Source organism: Enhydra lutris, unplaced genomic scaffold (assembly GCF_002288905.1).
Source record: "Enhydra lutris kenyoni isolate GAN:26980312 unplaced genomic scaffold, ASM228890v2 scaffoldscaffold46, whole genome shotgun sequence".
Classification (NCBI taxonomy): Eukaryota; Metazoa; Chordata; class Mammalia; order Carnivora; family Mustelidae; genus Enhydra; species Enhydra lutris.
In genome coordinates this window covers 12,629,291-12,651,917 of record NW_019154130.1, presented here as the reverse complement: position 1 = coordinate 12,651,917, position 22,627 = coordinate 12,629,291, and the positions used below count along the sequence as shown (strand labels likewise).

The 22,627-nt window shown below is 48.6% G+C and overlaps 1 protein-coding gene across 1 annotated transcript in view; it reads left to right on the top strand.

Annotated features, from left to right (window-relative positions):
- Window positions 1-22,627, top strand: part of LOC111156475 (kinase suppressor of ras 2) — a 390,957-nt gene that overhangs the window by 269,195 nt on the left and 99,135 nt on the right. The window lies entirely within an intron of this gene.

Below are 22,627 nucleotides of genomic sequence, written 5' to 3'. Positions count from 1 at the left end.
CAGACAGTGGCGACAAATACCCCTTATTGAGCCTTTATTATATATGCCCGCCGCTGTGCCTGGGTCGTCACCTGGTTCACTGTCACGTCACCCCTCTGGAGGGATCCTATACCCATTTTAGAGATGAGGAACTTGAGGCAGGGCGAGATGAGGTCACCTGTCCAGGACATCTCGGTTACAAGCGGCAGAGCTGGGATTCGAACCCCGGTGTGACCTCTTCTGGAGCGAGTGCATGAAATCAATGGACTTCCAAATCACGTGCCCCTTCCCCAGGCCTAGACACGTCTGGCCAAGGTTGGGACCAATGTGAGAAGTAGAGATAAGAGGGAGACTGACGGGCGTCAGTCCTGGGGAAATGCAGTGTGTCAGGGAAACAGTTGGGGGAGGAGCCTTCCAGAATGCCCTGTGCACCCTAGTCTGAGCTGTTGCTTCCCAGTGGTGTCCACGCAGACACTCAGGTTGTGTCTCCCTTCCACCGAGATCTGTACTGTCCAAGGAGGACCCGAGGCACTATTGTACCTTCCTCCATGAAAAAGCCTTTTTTTTTCTTTTAAAGATTATTTATTTATTTAACAGAGAGATCACAAGTAGGCAGAGAGGTAGACAGAGAGAGAGGAGGAAGCAGGCTCCCTGCTGAGCCCAGAGCCTGATGCAGGGCTCCATCCCAGGACCCTGGGATCATGACAGGAGCCAAAGGCAAAGGCTTTAACCCACTGAGCCACCCAGGCGCCCCGCCTTTTTTAAATAGTATTTTATGATTATGTTCAAGACAGCTCTGATCCCTGCTGGAATCATTATTATATATGCCTTATTAGTACATTCATTTTTGTCTTCTAACTTAAGAAATGAAAACGAAAACTTTTTCGTGGGTCCCCGGCTCTGTCCTTCCTGTGCCAGATGGAGTGGCTACTCTGATGCTCTTTCCTCAGAGTTCCGGGATCAAGTCATACCTGCAAGACTTGGCACTCCTGAGTGAGCTTCTTTATTCTCTGAGCTGAGATGTCCTTGTTATTAAAATTATAACAGTGACACCTTATATGTCCAAATCAGGAGGTGACAATAAAATGAGCCGGGCTTTCACTCGTTTGTCTGCTCGTTGCTTTATTCACCAGATGGTTTCCCCTTAACTGAGCAGCTACTATGTGCCCTGTACCTCTAGGCACTGAGTAAGACACAGCTGCATCCTTGAGGAGCTTGTGGTCCAGGTGAGCTCTTCCTACAGTCCTGGCAAGTGTGAGCCATCCTTAGGCACTTGGTAGGCAATCTGTCATTCAGCAAGGCTGGGAAGTAGGTGCTATTTTCAGCTCCATTGTCCAGACGAAGAAACTGAGGCTCGGGGAGGTTAGATGATCTTCCCTGGGGGATGCTCCCCTTGCAGAGTCGAGCTGGCCCTGCGTGGTAGTGGTCCCCGTGGGCTGAGCATCTGTTCAGTGGCCTTGGGGACAACCCAGTGTCACGTGTGGCAGCCACTGTGCCCAGACTCTGCCCCGCTCTCTCCAGAGGGGCACCTGTGGTGTCAGAAACCCTGTACCCGGCTGTCATACTTGTCTATTGGCCTCAGATCCACAGAACCCCTGGGTTAATCTCCTGTCAGCCGAACCACCTGACACTGTCACCCTCTGCCCATCAAGCCTGCCCATTGCTTCTTCGAAGATTCCAGGGAGGTTTGCTGATACAAGGTGGGTGGTGGAGCGTGAGGCCAGGCAGCTCTGAGCTTTGCCTGATTCCCCCTTGGAGATCTTCTCGCTGGGGGAGAAAGTAGGGGGGCTCTGAGAGGCGAACAGATCTGGAGGCTGCCAGCCCCTCATGCCAGGAGGGGGCATAAACCCCTGGAGGCTAGTGTAGACCCCAATCTAGTGCTGGCTTTGCCACCCACCAGCTGTGCCTCTCTTTGAGCACAGTTTCTTTCTTTTTTTAAAGATTGTGTTTATTTATTTGACAGAGATCACAAGTAGGCAGAGAGGCAGGCAGAGAGAGAGGAAGGGAAGCAGGCTCCCCGCTGAGCAGAGAGCCCGATGTGGGGCTCGATCCCAGGACCCCGGGATCATGACCTGAACCAAAGGCAGAGGCTTTAACCCACTGAGCCACCCAGGAGCCCCTGAGTTCAGTTTCATTATCTGCAAAAGGAGGATATGCATGTGTTTTTCCCCATGGTCATGGCTGGAGACAGGAGCCAGGAGCTGGAGATGGAAGACTAAAGTCAGCACAGGGCTAATGGAAGCTCTCTAGAAGGTTCCAGGGGTCGTAGGCTAGGTGGACCTGCCACACACAAAGAATGATAAACCTGACCATCATTGTGCTTGTTGAATACTAGTAACATGGGATGTTTCTAGTTGTCACGGGGAGAAGAAAGAATTCCAGGCTCAAACAAGTTTGAAAATTCTGGGTTCTAACAAGTTAAACGAGATCTCTTTTACTACAGGACTTTTCAGAGCTTACAGTAATGTCCACGGTGACTTTTCAAAACTTAATGATCCCAGAATCAGAGTTTTCTTCATGAAGCAGCTCTCGGGGTTAGTGTGGTATATGTGAGAAGCGCTAAAGGGGCTGAATTGTATCTTCCAACCCCAGATGCTTTCAACGTGCAGGTCAGAGAAGCCAGAAGAATGCTTATCATGACCTCTTTCCTTGGCTTAGGAAACTGAGGCACAGAGAGCTGATGTGACTGGCTCTAGTTCATAGCAGAGCACCCCTGAAACCCAGCCTGAACCCCAACCCTACGCTCTCGCCAACAGGCAAAGCTTCTTTGCACATCTCCCGATTCCCTGCCCTAACATTAAAGAACCTTCTTCCTTTTATGGACAGATCTTCTCCACTTCAGGCCTCATTGTTTTTTCTTCGGTTTCTTTTGCTTCTTTCTGGAATCTACATGCAGCATAAAATAAAACCAATGTGATTTATTTAGTTCATCGGACCTCCCGCCCCCGAGTGATGGGGCAAGAAGTTTGGGATCCTTGTGAGCAGCACCAGAAGAACTTTCTGGACACTGGAACCTTGTCGGCTTGCAGAGAGAGTGTCCCCCAAACCCGATCAACCAGGTTGCCGTAGTAACGCTCACTCCAAGTTAAGGTGCATGTGTCCATCTGTCGACAGATTCTTGGGAGAACCTGGGAACATGCAAAGCCACAGAGACCCCCGTGAATCGGTTTGACTTCTTCTCTGGAAGAAGCCACCAGTATTAGAAGGAAACACGAGTGATCACAAGTCTTGAATATAGCCTGGAAATACGTTTTGCTTGGTCTATGCAAATGAATTGATTTTTCCCCTGAATTAATTAAAAATTAGGAAATTTCATATAAAAGTCTGAATTTCTGGTTTCTCTGAGAAGAATCAGAAAATCCAGCAACACTGGACCCACATTCCTGGCGTCTCCCCATCACCAGGGCAGATGGCAGCTGCCACCTAGCATTACACGGACATCATTGTAATAGACACATAATATATAGGTCATATGTTAGTTGTATTAATGTTTATGAGCAATTTCCTGCATCCATATCTCTATGAAAATTAGGGAAATGATGGAAAAATCAAAGAGGGCCCATGTTTTATTTTTCTCACTTATTACTCATTTGTCTAACTTATGGGCATTGAGTTATCATATATCCTCGCTCTAGATCAAGGACTACCAAAGCATGTGGCTTGCCGGTCAAATCTGGTCCACTAAAAGCCACATGGGGCAGGCAGCCGCTGTGGGAAACAGTTTGGCAGTTCCTCCAAAAGTTAGACATTAGAACTACCATACAATCCAAGCATTCCACTCCTGGATATACACCCAGAACTGAAAGCAGGTTTTAAACAAATATGTGTATACAAATGTTCACAGAAGCAGTGTTCACAGTAGTCAAAGGGTAGAAAGCAAATGTCCACGGTGTGGTCTCTGTGTCCACAAAATGTGGTCTCTCCCTACAGTGGACTATTATTCAGCCATCAAAAGGAACACCGTGACACCTGCTGCGAATTCAGCATGGATGGGCTTTGAAAACATCATGCTAACTTAGAGAAGCCAGACGCGGAAGTCTACACCACGAATGATTCCATTTCTATGAAACGTCCCGAAAATGTAAATCTGTAGAGACAGCAGATTGGTGGTTGCCTGGGCCTGGGGGAAGCAAATGAGGAGGGGCTGCCTGATCAGCCTCCTTGCGGGGGGTTACAGTTATGGTTCGAAAGTAGACAGACAGAGGGGGGCGTTTGCACCACACGGACGGTATAGTAAATGCCACCGAATTGTACATATTAAAGTCATTTTATGTTATGTGAATTTCACCTCAATTAAAAAACAAAAATCTGGCCCCCCACCTGTTCTTTGCATGGCTGAAAAGCTAAGAAGGTAGTTTCGTATTTTTAAATACGTATATAAATCAAAAGAAGGATAATCCTTAATGACGTGTGAACATTCTATGAAATTAATTTTAGTGTCCATAAGCAGTTTTGTTGGAAAACAGTGGCGGAGATTGTAACCACCCGCGATATCCAAAATATTTCCTCCTGCTGCTTTACTCACCCGGTTTGCTGACCTCGGCTCTGGGTCCTTCTCAGCCGGGTGACAGGAGGCAGAGAGAAGTCAGATGCAAGAATTGAGAGATGGGAATGGTCAGTGGGCTTGTGCCCGGAGACAGAGGGATGAGCAAACCAGCTTCCCTTGATATTAGGAGTTTCCTGACGCAGCTCTAACAAACTACCACAAACTGGGTGGGCTGAAAACAAAAGACATTTATTTTCTCTTCCTTCTGGGGCTGGAGGTCTGAAGTCAAGTCATTGACAAGGCCGTGCTGTCTCTGATGGGTCTCGGGCAGGATCCTTCCTCGCCTGGCTTTGGTGCCTTCCAACCATCCTTGGCCTTGCCCTGAGTTTGTACACGCCCCATTCCGGTCTCTGCCTGTCCCTACACGGTATTCTCTCTGTGTGTCATGCCATGTCCTCCTCCCTCTGTGTGTCTCTGTGTTCTGGGTGGACATACATTTTGGGGGGAGGGGGACACTTCAACCCCGTACATCAGACCCCATCCCCTGACCTTTGATTCTAAACAACAAGCATGAACTCCTTATGCCTTATCTACTGCACTCTGAGATGGAGTAAAATAATCAGAGAGGGATATTAATCAAGTGCTAAATTAAATGTTAATTAAGCACTTTCTAAGCGCTAAGTGTCGTTCTAGAAGTGCTTGACTAACCCTCCGAGGAACCGGTGAGGCACAAAGAGATAAAGCAAGGATCTGCCCAGTTTTACAGCTGCCCATCTCGGAGCCAGGACGCCAAACCAGGGTGGGGGAGGGGAGCGCAGACTCCAGAGCCTCTGTTAACTCCAACAGCCGCCTTGCCGGGCTGCTGTTTAAAAATTCTCATCTTGCAAGTAAATAAGGGAACCATCTCCGCGACGGTTAAGAGACTCGGCCAGGGCAAAGCTGAGATGAGAACTCGGGAGGCAGAACTTGGCTCTTCCCAGCACATGGGGGCAGCCCCTCCCCACAACCCCTGTGCCTCTGATTTTCCCATTTCTTCCTTACGTGCGTGTAGAAAGTCTTTTTCTCCCCCTGTCCTCACGCAAAGGTGATATCCAGGGATGAAAGGAGCCAGCAGATGCAAAACAAGTCACCTGGAGGCTTTGAGTTGGGCTCCAAGAACCCTGAGCTGGCTCCAAGCATTCACCCATGAAAACCCCTTTCAGCCTTTAGAGAATCAAGGTCCTATTGACAAATGCAAAGCTGCAGACATGCGCTCAGAGACGGGGCTGCCTGCTCCAAGGTAAAAAGCATACATCAGGCCAGTGAATGTGCTTCCTCGGAGTTCATCAATCTTGCCTTTGTTTGGTACATAAGGGAGAATGATCACCCGAAGGCATCCATCATTAGGCTGTGTTCCTTCCCACAAGAATAGGACCAGCAGGTAGAGGAGACGAGGGTGTGGCCCAGGGGTGCATTCAGAGCCCGGCTCCCCGGAGAATGGGGCAGAAAGGGGGCAGGTGTCAGAGCGGAGACGCTCTGAAAATGCATCTGATTGCCTCCACACCCATCCATCAGTCCTGGATTCGTCCTCTTCCTTTCCGTCCAGACTATCAATCACGTGGCCTTTGAAAAGCCTGAGAAGATTGCACCTTTGGATTTGGTTTGCTGAGTTGGAGCATTGGGAACTGGGGCCGCTTTGTGAATTTATGTTCTCCTCTTAGCAATTTGCAGTCAGACCATCTTTGAGTGTTGGCCCTGAGCGCCTTCTGGCTCAGACACCTTCCTTACTGACTGGCCGAGATTGCCTATTCTGTCCTTAGGGACTGGGCTGAGTCAGTCACCTGGAAGAGGTGGCTTCTCTGAGAACTTGGGGAAACTTTGAGAAGAAAGTGAGCTCTTTGGCTGGTAGAACCGATCGATGGCTGCTTAACTGACCTCACGATGCCTGAAGGAGTGACAGGCTTAGGCGACCTGTCCCAACCCCGTGCTCACCATTCAGCCCACACTCTTTTTTTTTTTTTTTTTAAGATTTTTTTCATTTATTTGATAAGAGAGAGAAATCACAAGCAGGCAAAGCAGTAGGCAGAGAGAGGGGGAAGCAGGCCCCCCACTAAGCAGAGAGCCCGATGTGGGGCTCGATCCCAGGACCCTGGGATCATGACCTGAGCCAAAAGCAGAGGCTTAACCCACTGAGCCACCCAGGCGCCCCTCAGCCCACACTCTTGCTAAATAGTTGGGACTGTGGTCAAGAGCCCCAAAATCTTTGGGGGTCACATCCAGTGACTCCCTTCCTCTTGAGCATTCTTGGTATCTCCGATCTAGAGCGGTGGTTCTCAGCTGGGGCAAGTTTGGCCCTTCTAGCCCCTGAGGACACTTGGCAATGTTGGGAGGCAGTTTTGTCGTCACAGCGGGGGAGCAGGGAGCTGCTGGTATCTGGTGGGTCAAGACCCAACAAAGCTGCTCATCCTGTGATGTGCAGAACAATCCCCATAACAAAGAATTATCCAGCCCTGAATGTTAATTGTATCGAGGTCAAGAAAACCTGATCTAGAACATTTCGTTCTCAACGTGCAGTCCCCAAACTTCGAGCAGCCTCAGCATCCCCCTTGAACTTGACAGAAATGCAAATTCTGGTCCCCACCCCAGACTCAGGGGTCTGGGGGTCAGAAACTGGTATTACACCTAGCCCCGACTGATGTTTGAGCAGCACTGACCTAGAGCCGTGAGTGGTCTCTAACACTGGGAGACCCCATAGGTCCGGTTATATGGCGGGGATGGGACTCTGACTTCGGGGCGTCTTGGTCCCATCTGAAGCTGTGTCATTTTACAAATAGCCAACGCTCTTTGTCAGGGCCCAGGGTCAGTCTGAGAGGCCAGAACACTTTCTAGGTAAGTTGCGACCTGCTAAATGACTATTTGGAAGGGAGAGCAGACCTTGGGCTTTTCTGCAGGGTCCCTTGTCTCGTGGGCTCGGGGGATTAAACTGCTTCCAGGAAGGGCCCAGCTTTGATTTTTATGGGTTATTGAATCTGGTTCACCGATGTGACCGCCACAGCAGTCCCAATGCTTCAGGCCACTGGGCAGATAAACAGACTTCGGGTTTGGTTTTTTTTTTTTTTTTTTCTATGGGAAATTCCTGATAAAGGAATTAGCAAGAAGTCCTCCACTCCTCAGTTCAGCCAATTACTGAATTTCTCTGATCGGCAGTTTTCTCTCCTGTGAAGTGGGATGTGGTCCTGGTCTTTCTGGTCACTGGGAGGATCCAGTCTCTGGCTCATCAGACACGGAAAAAGTTCATAAATGCCCATTTGCACTTTTTCTATGAAGTACGAGCTGGGAGACAAAAATGTTTCCTATGGTCACATAGTTTCCTATAACAAACTGTCGTCAACATAGTGGCTCAAAACCACACAGACTCATTCTCTTGCAGTCCTAGAGGGCAAAAGTCCAAAATGCTTCCACTGGGGCCACAATCAAGGTGTCCGCAGGGTTGGTTCCTAATCAAGGCTCCAGTGGAGATTTGTTTCCTTGCCTTTTCCGGCTTCTAGAAGCAAACAGCCCTCATTCCTTGGATCAGCGCCAGCATCACATCATCTTTTCTCCCCCAGGGGTCTGTGAGGTCACAGACCCCGTTTATAAGGATCCTTGTGATTACATGGAGGGCCCACTCGGATCATCTAGAAGAGTCTCCCCAACTCCGGCTCCTTCATTTAATCCCATCCTTAAAGTCCCTTTTGCCATATAAAGTCACAGGCATTGGTTCTGGGCATTAGGACATGGATGAGTTTGGGGGGCCCAGCATAGTCTCAGTTCTTCCAGTCTGCTGTAACAAAAGTACCATGGATAGAACGGCTTACCCAACCAATATTTTATTTCTCCCAGTTCTTAAAGACTGGGAAGTCTAAGATTGAAGTGCCAGCAGATTTGATACCTGGTGACATCGTAGATGGCTGTCTTCTCGCTGTGGCCGTCTTCTCGCTGTGTCCTCCTACAGCAGAAGGGGCGAGAGAGATCTCTGGGGCTTTACCCTCATGACCTCCAGCCCTTGGCAACCATTAATCTACTTTCTGTCTTTATGTATTTGCCTATCGTGGACATCTGTATAAATGGAATCTTAAAATATGAGGCCTGGCTTTTGCGTCTGGCTTCTTTCATTTAGCATGATGTTTTCAAGACGCATCTGTATTGTGGCATGGGTCACTACTTCATTCTTTTTTATGGCCAAACAATATTCCATTGTAGGGACACACCACATTTTGGTTCTCCATTCATTGATTGATGGCCATGGGGTCGTTCTACTTTTTGGCTCTTACAAATAATGCTGCCATGAATATTCAAGTTTGAGAACCACTGCTATAGAGAATTCTTCAGAATCCAGAAATCTGGATCTTGCTTTGTCTGTCCAGAAGACAGAGTCTCTTAGAGCCCGATTCACATTAACCAGACTTTGGAGACTGATGTATAAAGCCAGACTTTCTGTTTATTCATGTACAAAGAGAACTTGCTGTTACAAGCACTGCATTTCTCAAGGATTGGGTGATTATCCCATTTTCTCTCTGCAGTCCACCCTTCCTGAACACCAGATTTTTTTCAGGAGGTTTCCGGATCCTGAACATGGAATAGGGAGAAGGAAAGTTTGTTGTAGGGAATATCTGAAGGCCTCACGCTGGGACAGCCTGCTGTCTCTGGGCAGGGTAACTGAGAGTTCAGGCAAATGGCCCGGGTTTGGATCCAGGCGCCATCACTCACTAGCTGTATGGCCTAGAGCAAGTTGTTCAACCTCTCTGAACTACTTTCCTTCTTGAGATAATAATAACGAAGGTGTCATAGGATTATTGTGTCGAATAAATGAGATAATACCCATAAAGTGTTTGGTATTATGTTTAGTACCTGGGCCATAAATGGTGGGTACCCGCGTCTTTATGACAATGAGCATTCTTGTCGTTGTGATGGGGTTGCCCTAGGGACTGTAGCTATCAGAAATCTGCTAGTTCCGTCCGTCTCCATGACCTTGCATGAGGTCTACATTCTTCTGCTTGTAAGTGAAACAACTCGAACTACCTAACATGTTTGAAAATGAGGATTTGACAGTCACTGGAGAAGCTGCAGGAGCTCAGACAACCTACCAGTCTTTGGTTTCTCTCCATCTTTCTACTCTTCTTTTTAAGGGTGTTGACTTCCTTCTCAGGCAGGCCCTTCCTGCAGGTAGTCCCTGGACCTCCTGGCAACCCACCAGTTGAAGCTTTAATTCCAGGGGACAGAGGAGAACTTAACAACAACAACAAAAAAAAAAGATGGGGGGGGGGGACAATGTCCCAGGGCATTTCGTGGACTCTGATTGGCCCATCTTGGATCACATGCCTACTCTTGAACCAATCACAGTGCTTTGGACTTCCCATGCCTGGATTAAATGCCCTCCCCCTAGGACTGGAAGGGAGCCTCAGACTGCCCTGGGCTCTAGGGCTGAGATGCCAAAAGGTTATTATGCCAAGGAAAACGGAGCTGCTGTTTCTAGAAGAAGGAGTGGCTCCAGTGCCAAAGACGCCTGTCCCCCAGGTGGGCTGGGAGGGTCAAGCCAGCACCCACCCCCGACACTCTCTTTGTCCATCCTTTCATAGTTGACTGAGCCCTTCTTTCAGTCTATCTGTATATTTAATCCACTTGTACCAGGCTCTGATCTAGTTTCCTTCCAGTGCTTTGGGCAGGGATGCTCAGAACGATTGCCATTTGAAGCTGGGTGGTTCTTGTGCCGGGGGCTAACCTTCGTATTGTAGGATGCTCTATAACATCTCTGACATCCACCCATTAGATGCCAGTAGCACCATCTCACCCCCCTCCCCTGAGCAGGAACCCCCCAAAATGTCTCCAGATATTGCCAAATGTCCCCTGGGGCCAACATCCCCCTGCTGATGTTTCTCTGTCCAATGACAGAGTTGGGCTAGTCTCATTCTTGGAGGGTCAATGTCTTTGCTCATCTTCAAGTTCTTAGGGGTGAAGTTTCTCTATACACCCCCCACCTCCCCCACCCCCTGGCAACACTTTTCACTGAGAAACCATGGCCCCATTGTAGCTGAGCTCCCCTCTCTCTGTGGCCTCCCCTTCCACAGCCATCCCATCAGGACCAGACCCGTCCCATCTCCAGCCCCTCAGTCCCACTTAAGGATGCTTTGGAGTGTGGACACCCTGTCTTGACCTTGGAATGTGATCCATTTCAAGGCCGTCTGCAAACCGCAGACAGTGTGACAGGTCTCTGGAGGGCGCTTTGAGCATCAGGGAACTGAGAGAGGGAGACAATGTATTGTGTGAAGTTCAGACCGAGGGTGCCTGGTGTCCCGGGTTTCTTGAAGTCAGGCCGGGGTCTCTCACAGCCAGCTCGCCTGGTCTGTCCCTGCTGAGCCCACTCAGGCAGTAAATTCCGAGGAACGACTCTGTGTGGGGAACTTCTCAGCAGTCCTTTGTTCTATGGACAATTAACTTCCACTGAACATTAACTACCAGGCGGCTGCATAATTAAAAAACATCACATTTCCACTGGGGGAGAATTTCAGCTCAAGCAACTCGGAATGGCTCTGATTTAAGATCCATAAACTCAGTTCGAGGCAATAAATATGTAGGTAATTGATGATGTAGTGTGCGAGGAACTTAAGACCCATCCATCACACTCGGGCAAGCAAGGGCTATGAACACGCTCTGAGAACAGGACAAGAGGAGGGGAATAAATGGCCAGAGGGACCTAGACAGCTCTGCCCTCCCCATAACTCACCGCTGTTCTCCATGGAGTCATGGCCTCCTTCCCTAAAGAGCCTTGTCCCTGGGTTCTGTCTTCTCAGGCCAGGGAGAAGGGCCGCTAGGCAAAGCTGCAAATGAGCATCTGAGTTGCTCACAGGGAAAGCCCCCTTTAATTGCACACCTACTATGTGCCTGGCCCTTGCTTCATATCCATGGGTGGTCCTTAGGGAAACTCCGCAAGATGGGTTTGACCACGTCCATTGTACAGAGGAGGAGGTCTGCAGAGGGGAAGACAAAGCATCAATCAGAAGGACAGAATCAGGATTTCAATTCAGGTCTGCCCCTGTAAATTAATTCCATTTTGTCCTTCTGCTTCTTAGGCAAAAGAGGGAGCTCAGGCTTCTGGGTTGCCTGTGTTGTGGTCCACAAACGTGTCCTGTCATCCGTGTCTGGGTCCAGATGTCAAGCCCAACTTGTAGATTCCAGCCTGTGGTCTGCGTGTCCCCCACCCCTCCCTGCCCCACGCCTGTCACTGATACTGCTGTTTCTGTTGGTTTATTTCAACGTGAGACCATTTACAATTGAAATTGATGGAGCACAGGGCTGGCTGTTTTTCTCCCTTCACAGGGACATTTGTGGTGATGGCAGCGTGGGGCCTCTGTCTGTCAACTCTTGTTTTGTTCTCATTTAAGCCTGAGCCAGGCACAGTAAGCCAGCCTCTTCCAATTAGCATTTTCCTTCAGGTCAAGGAGACAGGTCCTGTATCTTTGTGGTCTGAGATGGCTCTGCGTTGCTGTCCGAGACTCCAGGCTGCCTCTCCTCGGGGCTCCTCTCCCAGGAAGGGTGCATAAGAGGACTTCCTTACCGACTTTGCTAATGGGCTCTCTTCCTCATTATCTGAAGAGAGACCATAATGCTCACTGAGGAGGCTCCCCAGTTAAGGAGATCAAGATTCAGATCCCAGAAGAGCATTTTCCTTAGCTGACCCCCAACCTGAGTTTTGCAAGATGAGATAGTTGGTGCTTAACTCATAGGGCAGGCTGGTCACTTATTCATTCACTCACTCATTCATTCATTCATTCATTCAGGAAATCTCGGGAAGTGCCACTCTGCCCCTCATTGTGCTGGTAGCTGAGGATGCAGGAGAGAATGGAGGAGACATGGTTTGTTACAGTCAGTGAGTGAACACATGTCAAACACTTAGGTCAGGGGATCCCCAGACTTGACGGCACCTTGGTATTACCTGGAGATCTTTTAAAATTTTCAAAGCCAGGCCATACCCCAGCACAGTTAAATCAAAGATCAGCAAACGTCACAGCAGAGCCACATAGAAAATATTTTAGGCTTTACAGGGCCTGTGTCTCTGTCATGGCTGCTCAGCTCTGCCCTTAGAGTACAAAGGCAGCCATAGACACTGGGTGTGGCTGTGTGCCAATAAAGCTTTATTTACAAAACAGACCAGGGGGCCAGTTGCATGGCCCAGGGGTCAGGCTTTGCTGGCTCCTGTATGAAGCCACAATGTGGGGGAGGAGCGCAGGCATTGGATGATTCCAGCATGCTGACAGTTTTGGGATGTGGCTTGGGCAATGCCCGGTCCGCGTTAGCCCTTAATAAAACTGTTTATTATCGCTGCAGCTCAGAGAAACAGTTAGGGGTGGAAATAGGACAGTAACCCTGGTCTCTAACTCCAGACCACATTCTTTTGATCACTCTGCTTCTCTGTTTGAGGCTCTCAGAGCCTTGGTTTCTTCCTCTGTAAAATGGGATCAATACGAGACTTCCCTGACAGGGTTCCTAAGAGGACTGAACGTACAAATTGACTTACATGGCAAGTCTGCCCTCAGGAGGGACTGTATCAGTGGTTCCAATAGAGGTGGGAGTCAGGAGGAGCTGAAAATGGTCCAGGGGTCCCAACCTTGGCAGAACTGAGGAAACCCTGGGGCCCTGGACAGACAGGCATGTGGGGACAGGTTTGGGAGAGGAAAGGCTGGGCTCCATTTTTGGTCAGATGGGCTCTGTTTGGTCCTCTGCCCCAGTTGAGGTCCCAACCCCGAGTCAGAGCTTGGGGGCTGGGGCAGAGTAAGGGTTCCTCGCTTCCCCGGACCCCTGACGGGCCAAGGCCCTGTAGGGCATGAAAAAGTGAAGCCTTCATTCAGAGGGTTGGGTTGCTGGCTTATTTTTGCTGGAGTTAGCAAGGAAAACGTTCACCTCTTAGCTCTAAGCCAAACTCGGCATGGGTCACTGGACACATAAGGATGAATCATTAGCTGCTCTTACTCTCTAGGAACTCAAGGTCAAGGGTGATAGGGAGAACAGAGTCCTAAGCAGAGGTTCTCCATGTGATGAGGCAGCTGGCCTGGAGGGATAAGCACAGGATGCTAAGATAGGGTCGTGGCAGGGGCGTTGACCCCCTGTGCATTCAGGGAGGGCTTCCTGGAGGAGCCACCCCCCTGAGCTGGGTCTTAGAAGAGGAATTGCATGAGCATTGGGGAAGGGATATGGCAGCCTGTTCTAGAAAGAGAGAACAGCATCTTTGAAGGTAGGAGGTGGGAAATAGCAGATCCATGGTGTGAATGGGACTCGGGGAGGGCTGGATGGGGGCTGGAGACAGGAATGGGGCCATGAGCAGTTTGGAGCCGGCATTGGGCCCTTACCTCTCTCCTGATGCCTTCCAGATGCATGAGGGCATTTTTGTTCTCTTTGGCCAAGATCAGCACATTCTTCCTCCCCATCTGACCTTTCTCTGTCACTTGAGTGGTAGATATGACCTATAACAAAGGTCCTGGAGACAATGATAATGGACACATCAAGCCCACTCTCAGGTTCATATTTAAGGAAACTGCATCCCTCCCCCGCCCCAACACACACACACACACACACACACACACACACACACACACACCCCCAAACTCCTTATTGGTCATTTATTTCCCAAATAAACCAAGGTGGGTCCATTGTCCTAATGAGATTCTTCTGGATTTCTAGATAAGATTTTATTTCCTTTTTGTATTTTAATTTTATTATCTTATATAAACCACTTTTGACATTTTAAGATAACCCCTCCCTTTCCACATCAGAGCAGAAAAAATAACAAGAGGAAATTCGAGGAGAGGGTTTGGGGTAGGGATATGAGAAGGAGAAAAAAAAACAGATTTCCCCAGTACATCTTATTTTTTGAGGGAATACTGATCATTAATACCATCCCCCTCCCCCGCTCCAATCTGTGGGGTAGTGGCTCATGGAATTCGAGGCCCATTGCCCCACTTTCCCTGTATGCCCCCCCATGAGCCCCCACTTCTTCCCACACGCACTCCCCCCCATTGTTAACAACTTGGATTCTCCATCCATCATCCCCACTGGGAAGATAATTACTCACGTGGCACCTGGGTCTCCCATTGTTTGGTTACGAGGTTAAAAATCCCTGATACACTTTAATAAATTCAGCAGCGAGCACATTATAAAATGTAATTAAATGCCTCAGCCATCCTCTCTTTCTTTACCGGCAGTGAAATTTAATTGAGGCCACCTGAGGGGCTGAAATAAATCACAGGTGATGACTCCAGGATTCACATCCCTCTCCAGGAGATGGAGTGATGGCATCACAGTCCACACGCTGATTTGTGGGCAATTCGGGGGATCCTAGCTCAGCAGGGACCCACGAGGACTCAGACCCAAGATAGTGATGGCCTTTTTAAAGGGGGAGAATGATTTTAGTTTGTCCACTAGATCTCGAAGCTGCTTCCTCTTTGGCTTCAATAATTTTTACACTTGATCTTAGCCAAAAGGCTGAGAAGCAATGGCTTCAATAATTTTTTAAAAAATTATAACTTGGGGTCAGGAAGAATGGGTGTAGAGAGCTTTGGTTGGGTCTCCCTCTCATGTCTTCCCCTCCTACCCTGTGTCTGCACTTTCCTGCCTCTTGGCCCCACATATCAGCCCTCCATCTGCTATGCTACCATTTGCTCAGTGCCCTGACTGCTCATCTGTCCTATAAAGGTAGGCTTCTACCTGGAGACACTCTTCAGGAGCCACTTTCTTGGTCTCTCCCCCTTGGCCATGAACAGCACCACTACCCCTCCAACTGTAACTTACACATCCTCAAGGTCTTCTCTCTGCCTTGATAAAATGACAACTGAATAATCATATTAATGAGCTCAGTCGGAAGCAGCAAGAGAGGAGAGTTAATTTTCCTTCCCCTCTGCCTTCACCAGCTGACATGGATTTCAGCAGTGGCAGATAATCAAAGACAGACCTCCCAACGGATTCTTCTACCAGAAGACGGGGAAAGCGAGACAGTTGGGGGTTAGAATCTTAGCTGGATTGCATACTGTGCCTCGCTCCTCTCTTCTGTAGAATGGGCATTTTACATGTGACAAGGCCCACAGGGTGCTAGCACAAGGTGAGCAGAGGGATGCCACAAGCGGTCATGCCCATTTTGGCTTGGAGAGGGCAGGGCATCTGTCCAAGAATTCATACCACATAAGTGGCAGAAATGGGTCTAAAGTCCAGGCCTTCTGGCTTCAGAGAAAAAAATCGTTCTCAATGGATATGTATACATAACCACAAGGTATACATTAAATATCTTACAATTTTGTCAGGTACACCTCAAAAAAACTGGTGGGGAAACAAGGAGAAAAAATCTCTCACCCAAGGAAATGAGTTACACAGCCCTAAATCAGAGGTTCACACACTTTTCCTGTAAAGGACCAGGTAATAATAACTTTTGGCTTTGTGGGCCATACCCTCTCTGTCTCGGTGACTTCTCTCTGCCGTCCTAGGAGGAAGCGGTCACAGATGATATGCAAATGAGCGGGTGTGGCGGAGGCTGATCAAGCTTTACCTAGAAAACCAGGTGGTGGGCTGGATTGGCCCTGGGGGTTCTTGTGTGCCAAGCCAGGCATTTAGCCTTCCTCCTTGGAGAGCTTCATCCTGTTCTAACTGGTGTGTGAATCCTAGAGACAATAGTAACAGTAATGCGTCCAGCACTTGTGTCCAACTACATTAGTCCTACTCATCCTCCTCGCAAGCCTGTGAGGGAGATCTGACTCCCTTGTCCCAGCAGTCAAAAAGGAGACTCAGAGGTAAAATGGCCCCAAGCCTCCTGGGGAAAAAGTGGCAGAGCTGACGTCTGAACACAGGGTCTGCTCGCCGCGGATTCCCACACTCTCTCCCTTACTCCAGTGGGCAAGCTGATGACCAGGAAGCCCTTCCCATTCAGAAAGTTGTTTCCAAGGGAGTTCCACATGCAGGACCTCCCTTACACGCCATACACGTGTGGATCGGTGTGACCTTGATACCTCCGTTCCTGCAGTCCTCCTATTTCTAGACAGAGAGCTTTGCCATGCTCTTTATTTTGACTCAATGCCATGGGAATCCCTGATTCTCCTCTGAATGCTCTCTTCCAGGAGCAAACAGCACTGTGCTCGCTCACCCCTTGCATCTCTAACTGATGTTAGGTCCCACTCCCCCATCTATTTCTTCCCCCAGGACAGGGGCACCTGGGTGGTGGTCTTATGTAGACACTGACAAGTGCCAGGTGGCTCCCGGGATGCGTCCATAGCCATTGAGGGCCCTATAGATAATGAAATTTGGATCTGGAGAAACGGCTTGTAGTTGTCTCAGCAAGAGAATGATGTCCAAATATGCAAAGAAACCCAATTTGGCTTTAAAGCACCACGGAACTGTAACCTTTAGAGACAGCACATAATTAAAGAAACTTTTAGATCTGATCTATTTGAGTTGGATATTAAAGCAAACAGCGTTATTCCCTGCTATGTGAAGAAAATCGCGAGCGGCTTTAGCCAAGGACTGGTTGGCCCCGTGGATAAATCCGGAGGGATTTTAGCTGGCGAGTGGCCTGTGACCCCAAAAGAAAAGTTTTACGGCCTAAGTTTTATTAGTTTCTGGTATCTTTGAGCCCAAAGAATTTGCTACTTGATCTGAATGCAGCTCTGTTGTTAAGAACTCACTCCGGCTATCATGCCCCTGGGCCAGAAGCTTAAGGGCAGCTTGGAACTTCCATTTTATTTGTGGTGTTTCTGAGGATGAGCTCTCGGGGTCTGACTGCCCTCACTCAAGCCCCAGCTCTCCCAGCGAAGATGGAGTTACGGAGATTAAATGAAATAACACATCCAAAGCGCTTAATCTAGTTCTGCCATGCAGTAGGTGCTCAATTAATGTTAGCTGTGATTATTAATAGTTTTCTGGGCTCAGAGGTCTTTATCTCCATGGAAACCTTCTATCCGAGAAGGTTGAGAGGCTCCGAGGCGGCAACAGAGAGCTGCCTGTGGTCTTTTCTAGCTCCAGGACTGAATCACTTAGATCATAATTCTCACACCTGCCTTGGAAGGAGACACGCTATCAGAATATAGTGTGGTGCAGGGATGCAGGAAACCTGAGTTCAGTTCCAAAGTACGCCAAATATCGCGTGGGACTTTGAACAATTAACGTTGTCATTTTCCTTACTTCTAAGCTAGGAATACAACCTCATAGGATTGTTTGGATTAAGTGAAAAGTGGCTCCAAGAGGCCTATCCCCGCTTGGGATTCATACAGAGAGAGAAGACCAAGCATTGCTCCCGTGCCTGGCCGTGGACTGATTACTCTGGGGTGTGGATTTCTTATTTGAGCGCTGCAACTGGGATCATGACAGCTCAAGTGGGAAAGCTCTGGGCTGGGGAAAGAATAGCTTTGTAAGGGTCAGGGCTGATGCTTTGGACCCCGCTGTGGGTGGGGAGTTGGAGGATAAGGGAGGAGGGATTGGATGGGGGGGTGGGAGTGGGGGCTCCTATTTTTGTCCCAGCCTGACAGGCTGTTCTCCGCTTGGCCACCAGAGGGGGCTCTTCAATGAGTGAGCCCACCCCACCTTCACCCCCAGCATCTAGCCTCTGTTCTTTTATTTTTAATTAATTAATTAATTAATTAATTAATTTGATAGAGAGAGATACAGCACGAAAGGGAACACAAGCAAGGGGAGTGGGATAGGGAGAAACAAGCCTCCCGCTGAACAGGGAGCCTGATGCGGGTCTTGATCCCAGGACCCTGGGATCATGACCCGAGCCGAAGGCAGCTACTTAATGACTGAGCCACCCAGGCGCCCCTAGCCTCTGTTCTAATATACTTGGGGGTTCCCATCGCCTTAAAACAAATCCCGAAGTCCGTGTTTTATTTCCATTATGAAATCTATCACTGTCTGAAATTACCTTGGGTTTTTATTTGTTTACTCACTATCTGACTCCAGGTTCAGAAAATTTAATTATCCTGTTCACCATACACCTAGCTCCTAAAACCGTAACCCAGCACAACAAAGGTGCCATGTTGGTTTCCTACAGCTGCACTAACAAATTACCACAAACCCCAGTGACTTCGAAAACACCAATTTATTACCTTACAGTTTGGGGGAATTAAATGTCCAAAGGTAGACTCCTAGGGCCGAAGTCAGGGTATGTCAGTAGAGCTGGTCCCTTCTGGAAGCTCCAGGGGAGAATCCATTCTCTTGCCTGTTCTAGCTTCCTTGGCTGTTGGCCTTCTCCATCCTCAAAGCCAGCAACTGTCACATCTTCTCCACCAACTCAGACCCTCCCGCCTCCCTCTTGATACCTAAGGACTCATGATTACTTTGGGCCCGCCTGGGTCATCCTTAATTTAATCGCACCAGCAAAAATCTCTTCTGCCTGTTGGGTGACTTACCTACGGGTTCCAGGGATTAGGACTTCTTGGGGAGGGGTGCGGGCATGATTCTACTCATGAAAATATTGCTGGCTAACTGCAGGGGTGACGGCTGAAATGAACAGCGTACCCTTACACCACCCGCCAGGCCTCCGACAGCTCTTCCCTGAGCATGTTAAGGGTCAATGTTCAGCGTGTCCTTTGCTCCTCCCAGGAAGAGATAGGAGGCAGGGGTGCTCCAGGACGGGTTGAACTCCACGTAGCTAGAGAGCCGCCTGGACTAGAAGCGTCTGGTTTGTTCCTGTCTGCATTTCTAATCCCAACTCAGTCACTAGCTATGGATGATGGCTTAGTACTTCTAAGCCTCAGTGTTCCGGTCTGTGAAATGGGGATGAAAGTGGCCATCATTTATTGAACCCAAGCTCTGGTGACCTGAATTAAAAACCCCAGTCCCGGCCTTTATTTGCTGTGTGACCTTGGGCCAATGGCGTGACTTCCTGACTTACCTCTTGGTGAGATGAAGCTAACCCTAACAGCTGTTGTGTTCCATGCATCACACGCCGCAGGGGATGGATTACATGACGTCACATCCAGAAAGGGCTTATTTGGGCACTAGAGCTTGGCACACCATAGTACTCAACTCAACAAAAAGCAGATCTATCATTATTTTTCTCATTTCTTTTCTTCTTTTTCTTTGTCTTTGTCTTCACCATCTTTTTTTCTCATACTTTTTCTTTTCCTCTTCCTTTGCTTTATCATCCCCTATTTTTACCTGGTGTCTCTGTGTTAAATGTTTTTAAATATTTTCCACACACCAGGGGTGCCTGGTTGGCTCCGTCATTAAATGTCTGCCTTCGGCTCAGGTCATGATCTCGGGGTCCTGGGATCAAGTCCCGCATCGGGCTTCCTGCTCAGCGGGAAGCCTGCTTCTCCCTCTCCCATTCCCCTAGCTTGTGTTCCCTCTCTTGCTAGTCTCCCTCTATCAAATAAATAAATAAATAAAATCTTTAAAAAAATATTTTCCACACACCTGACTTCTTTTGGCCTGAGTTCCTTCCTGCCAGGTCAGAGCCCAAGCTTCTCATTTCAAAGCTCTACATAACGTGAATGCTTTATTAATGCCGGTTCCTTGTGTCAGGGCTTCTGTCTGTCCGTCTGGCTCCTGAGGGGGTTTCAAAGACTGAGGGTCCTGGTTTACCCCCTTTCTGTAGAGAGAAACAGCTGAGAGACCATAGAGAGAGACCTGTGGAAGGGGAGACAGACCCTCCTTCCCTCCACCGGTCCCTTTCTGTGCACTGGAAATGAAAACATCTGAGAAGAGATTTCTATTATTCTACCCCTGGGACTGAAGGCACCAGGGACGTGCACAATTCTGTCTCCGTGTCTGCATGACTTGTTATCAGAAAATTAGAGTAGAAAAGAAGCTTTTGTTCAGCTATGGAGACATCTTAATAGGCGCTTTGATTGTTAAACAGAAGTTTCTGTATCAGTTTAATTGCTGTAAATGCTGTTTGCCTTCTCTATTATGATAAGGCCTGGATTTTCATAGATTTCCACCACCCCCCTTCCCTTTAAACAGTTTTCCTTTGCTTTTAGGCTCTAGTTGGCAAGTTTAATGAAATCCACACGGAGAAAGTAAAGCGAGGATCTCAAAGTTCAGGTCTGCACACCCACGTTCGAAGCCGCGTGCTGGTTATTACTGCTTGAGACTAATGATGCTGTAACTGTGCGATGTAATTGACAGAATTCACCCCTTCAACCAGAAGGAAATGAAACCAAACGACTAAACTTAATTACTTCTACTTCTTGAGAAGGTGCTGTAATTGAGAATAACAGCATAACTGGGATATGAATCTGAAAGTGAGATGTGCTTATAATAAAAGAGGATTTGTTCTCTGCTGACTTGAGCCTCAGAAGTACCATGTTGGTTTCTTGGGGTTGGTGGCAGGGGGATGCGAGGTGGTTAGGAAAGTGGAAAATATCTAGATCAGGGCTTCTCAGCCTTAGTGCTTTTGACATTGGGGGCTGGTTAATTCTTTGATGGAGGGGCTGGCCTGCACGTTATAGGATGTTGACCCGAATCCATGGCCTCCACCCACTGGGTGCCAATAACACCTCCTAACCCTACTGTGACAACCATTGCCCAATGTCCCTTGGGAGGCACAGGTTACCTTGGCTGAGAATACTGGTGAAGGGGCTTTTGCAGGACTTACGAGAAATGGCAGAATTACTCTGTGAGGTTCTACTGTGCCTAGCTGTGTGACCTCTAGCACGTTACTGCATCTCTGAGTCCTGTGTCTTGTAGGGAAGAACAAGGACATTGACTGCACCGAGACATAGTTTCCAGGTCTACACTGCACAGCCTAATGCCTAACACATACTGAGCAATCAGTTAACTCACGCTTCCATCATAATACACTTGGACTCAGCAAACATATAAGAAGGACTTGCTTTGCTTCTGGTGATGCAAAGATGAGGCTGGGGTCCCCGTCCTTGCAGGAGGGGCACATATACATAGACTTGTTGGTTCTACCTTATTCTTCACCCATGGTGGACATGGCTGATCAATCTTGGTGTTCTTTCCCGTTGGGCCTCAGTATCTTTCTCGACACACTTTTCTAGAGAGCCACTACAAATGTCCCATGAGATGAAGCCCAGTCGGCACTCCTAGTTTGTAGATTTCCCGTGAGGAGCCAGTGCATCAGAGCTAATGAGCGCTTTCTCTCCAGCCAGCTGTCCCATCTGCACCTGCCCTGGCGCTGGGGAAAGCATTTTAAGGAGTTAGAAAGTAGCATCCGTCTTCCCAAAACAGACTTAAGTCCCCAGAGGAGCTAGGAATGGAAATAATGCTCTCGTTCACTCCTTTTTTAAAATCGTTTTTTCTTTCTTGTCCTTTTTGTTTCCCTCAGAAACTGAAACAAGTGGCAAGATGGCTTGGATTGGGTGACATTTAGCTTTTCGTTAAACTGGAGGAAATTCCACTGGCTATGACTCTGATTGATACACCATACTGCTCCTCGAGTGGCTTTTCTCTGCCCTTTGGGCTTGGAAAATCATTAGCTCTCCCAGAAAGGGTCCCAGCTTTACAAGGGCAGAATTGGGGTTTCTGGAAACAGCTTTCAGATGGCTGTCAACAGTGTCCTTAGACAGAAGAGAGGACGGAGTGGGTTGGAGGTTAAATGCTCTCTGATCGGTTCAGACATGACCAGCTCCCAGGGAACATACCACTCTGGAACGATGGCTGTGTAAAATGGGATAGGCGTGTGTTAGCTCCGAAAACAGGGAGCTGGCTCCATCTGTCTGGCCTGCGAAAGGAGAGCTGGTGTGTTGGTCAGCCACTCGCTTCCTCTCTGCCTAGCTGGTGGAGATTTCACACACAGTGCAGCTTTCACACACCTCCTCAGGGCCTTCGAGGTCGAGGAGGAGGGATGTGAGGTGGAATGTTAGTGGAAGTCCCCGGGTTTTAGCTTAAGGCATGAAAAGAAAGACCAGATGGGGACAGGCATTCAGTCTGAAGTCCGTGTGATTTATGGTTTCTTGCTCATTCCCATCCATCCATCGGTCTATCTATCCATCTTTTTATCCATCCGTACATATATCTACCCACCTACCAATTCATCCACCCACCTACCCATCCATCACCCATCCACCCATCCACCCATCCTTCCACCCATCCATCCTTCCATCCATCCACCCATCCACCCATCCATCCATCCACCCATCCACCCATCCACCCATCCACCCATCCACCCATCCACCCACCCATCCATCCATCCACCCATCCACC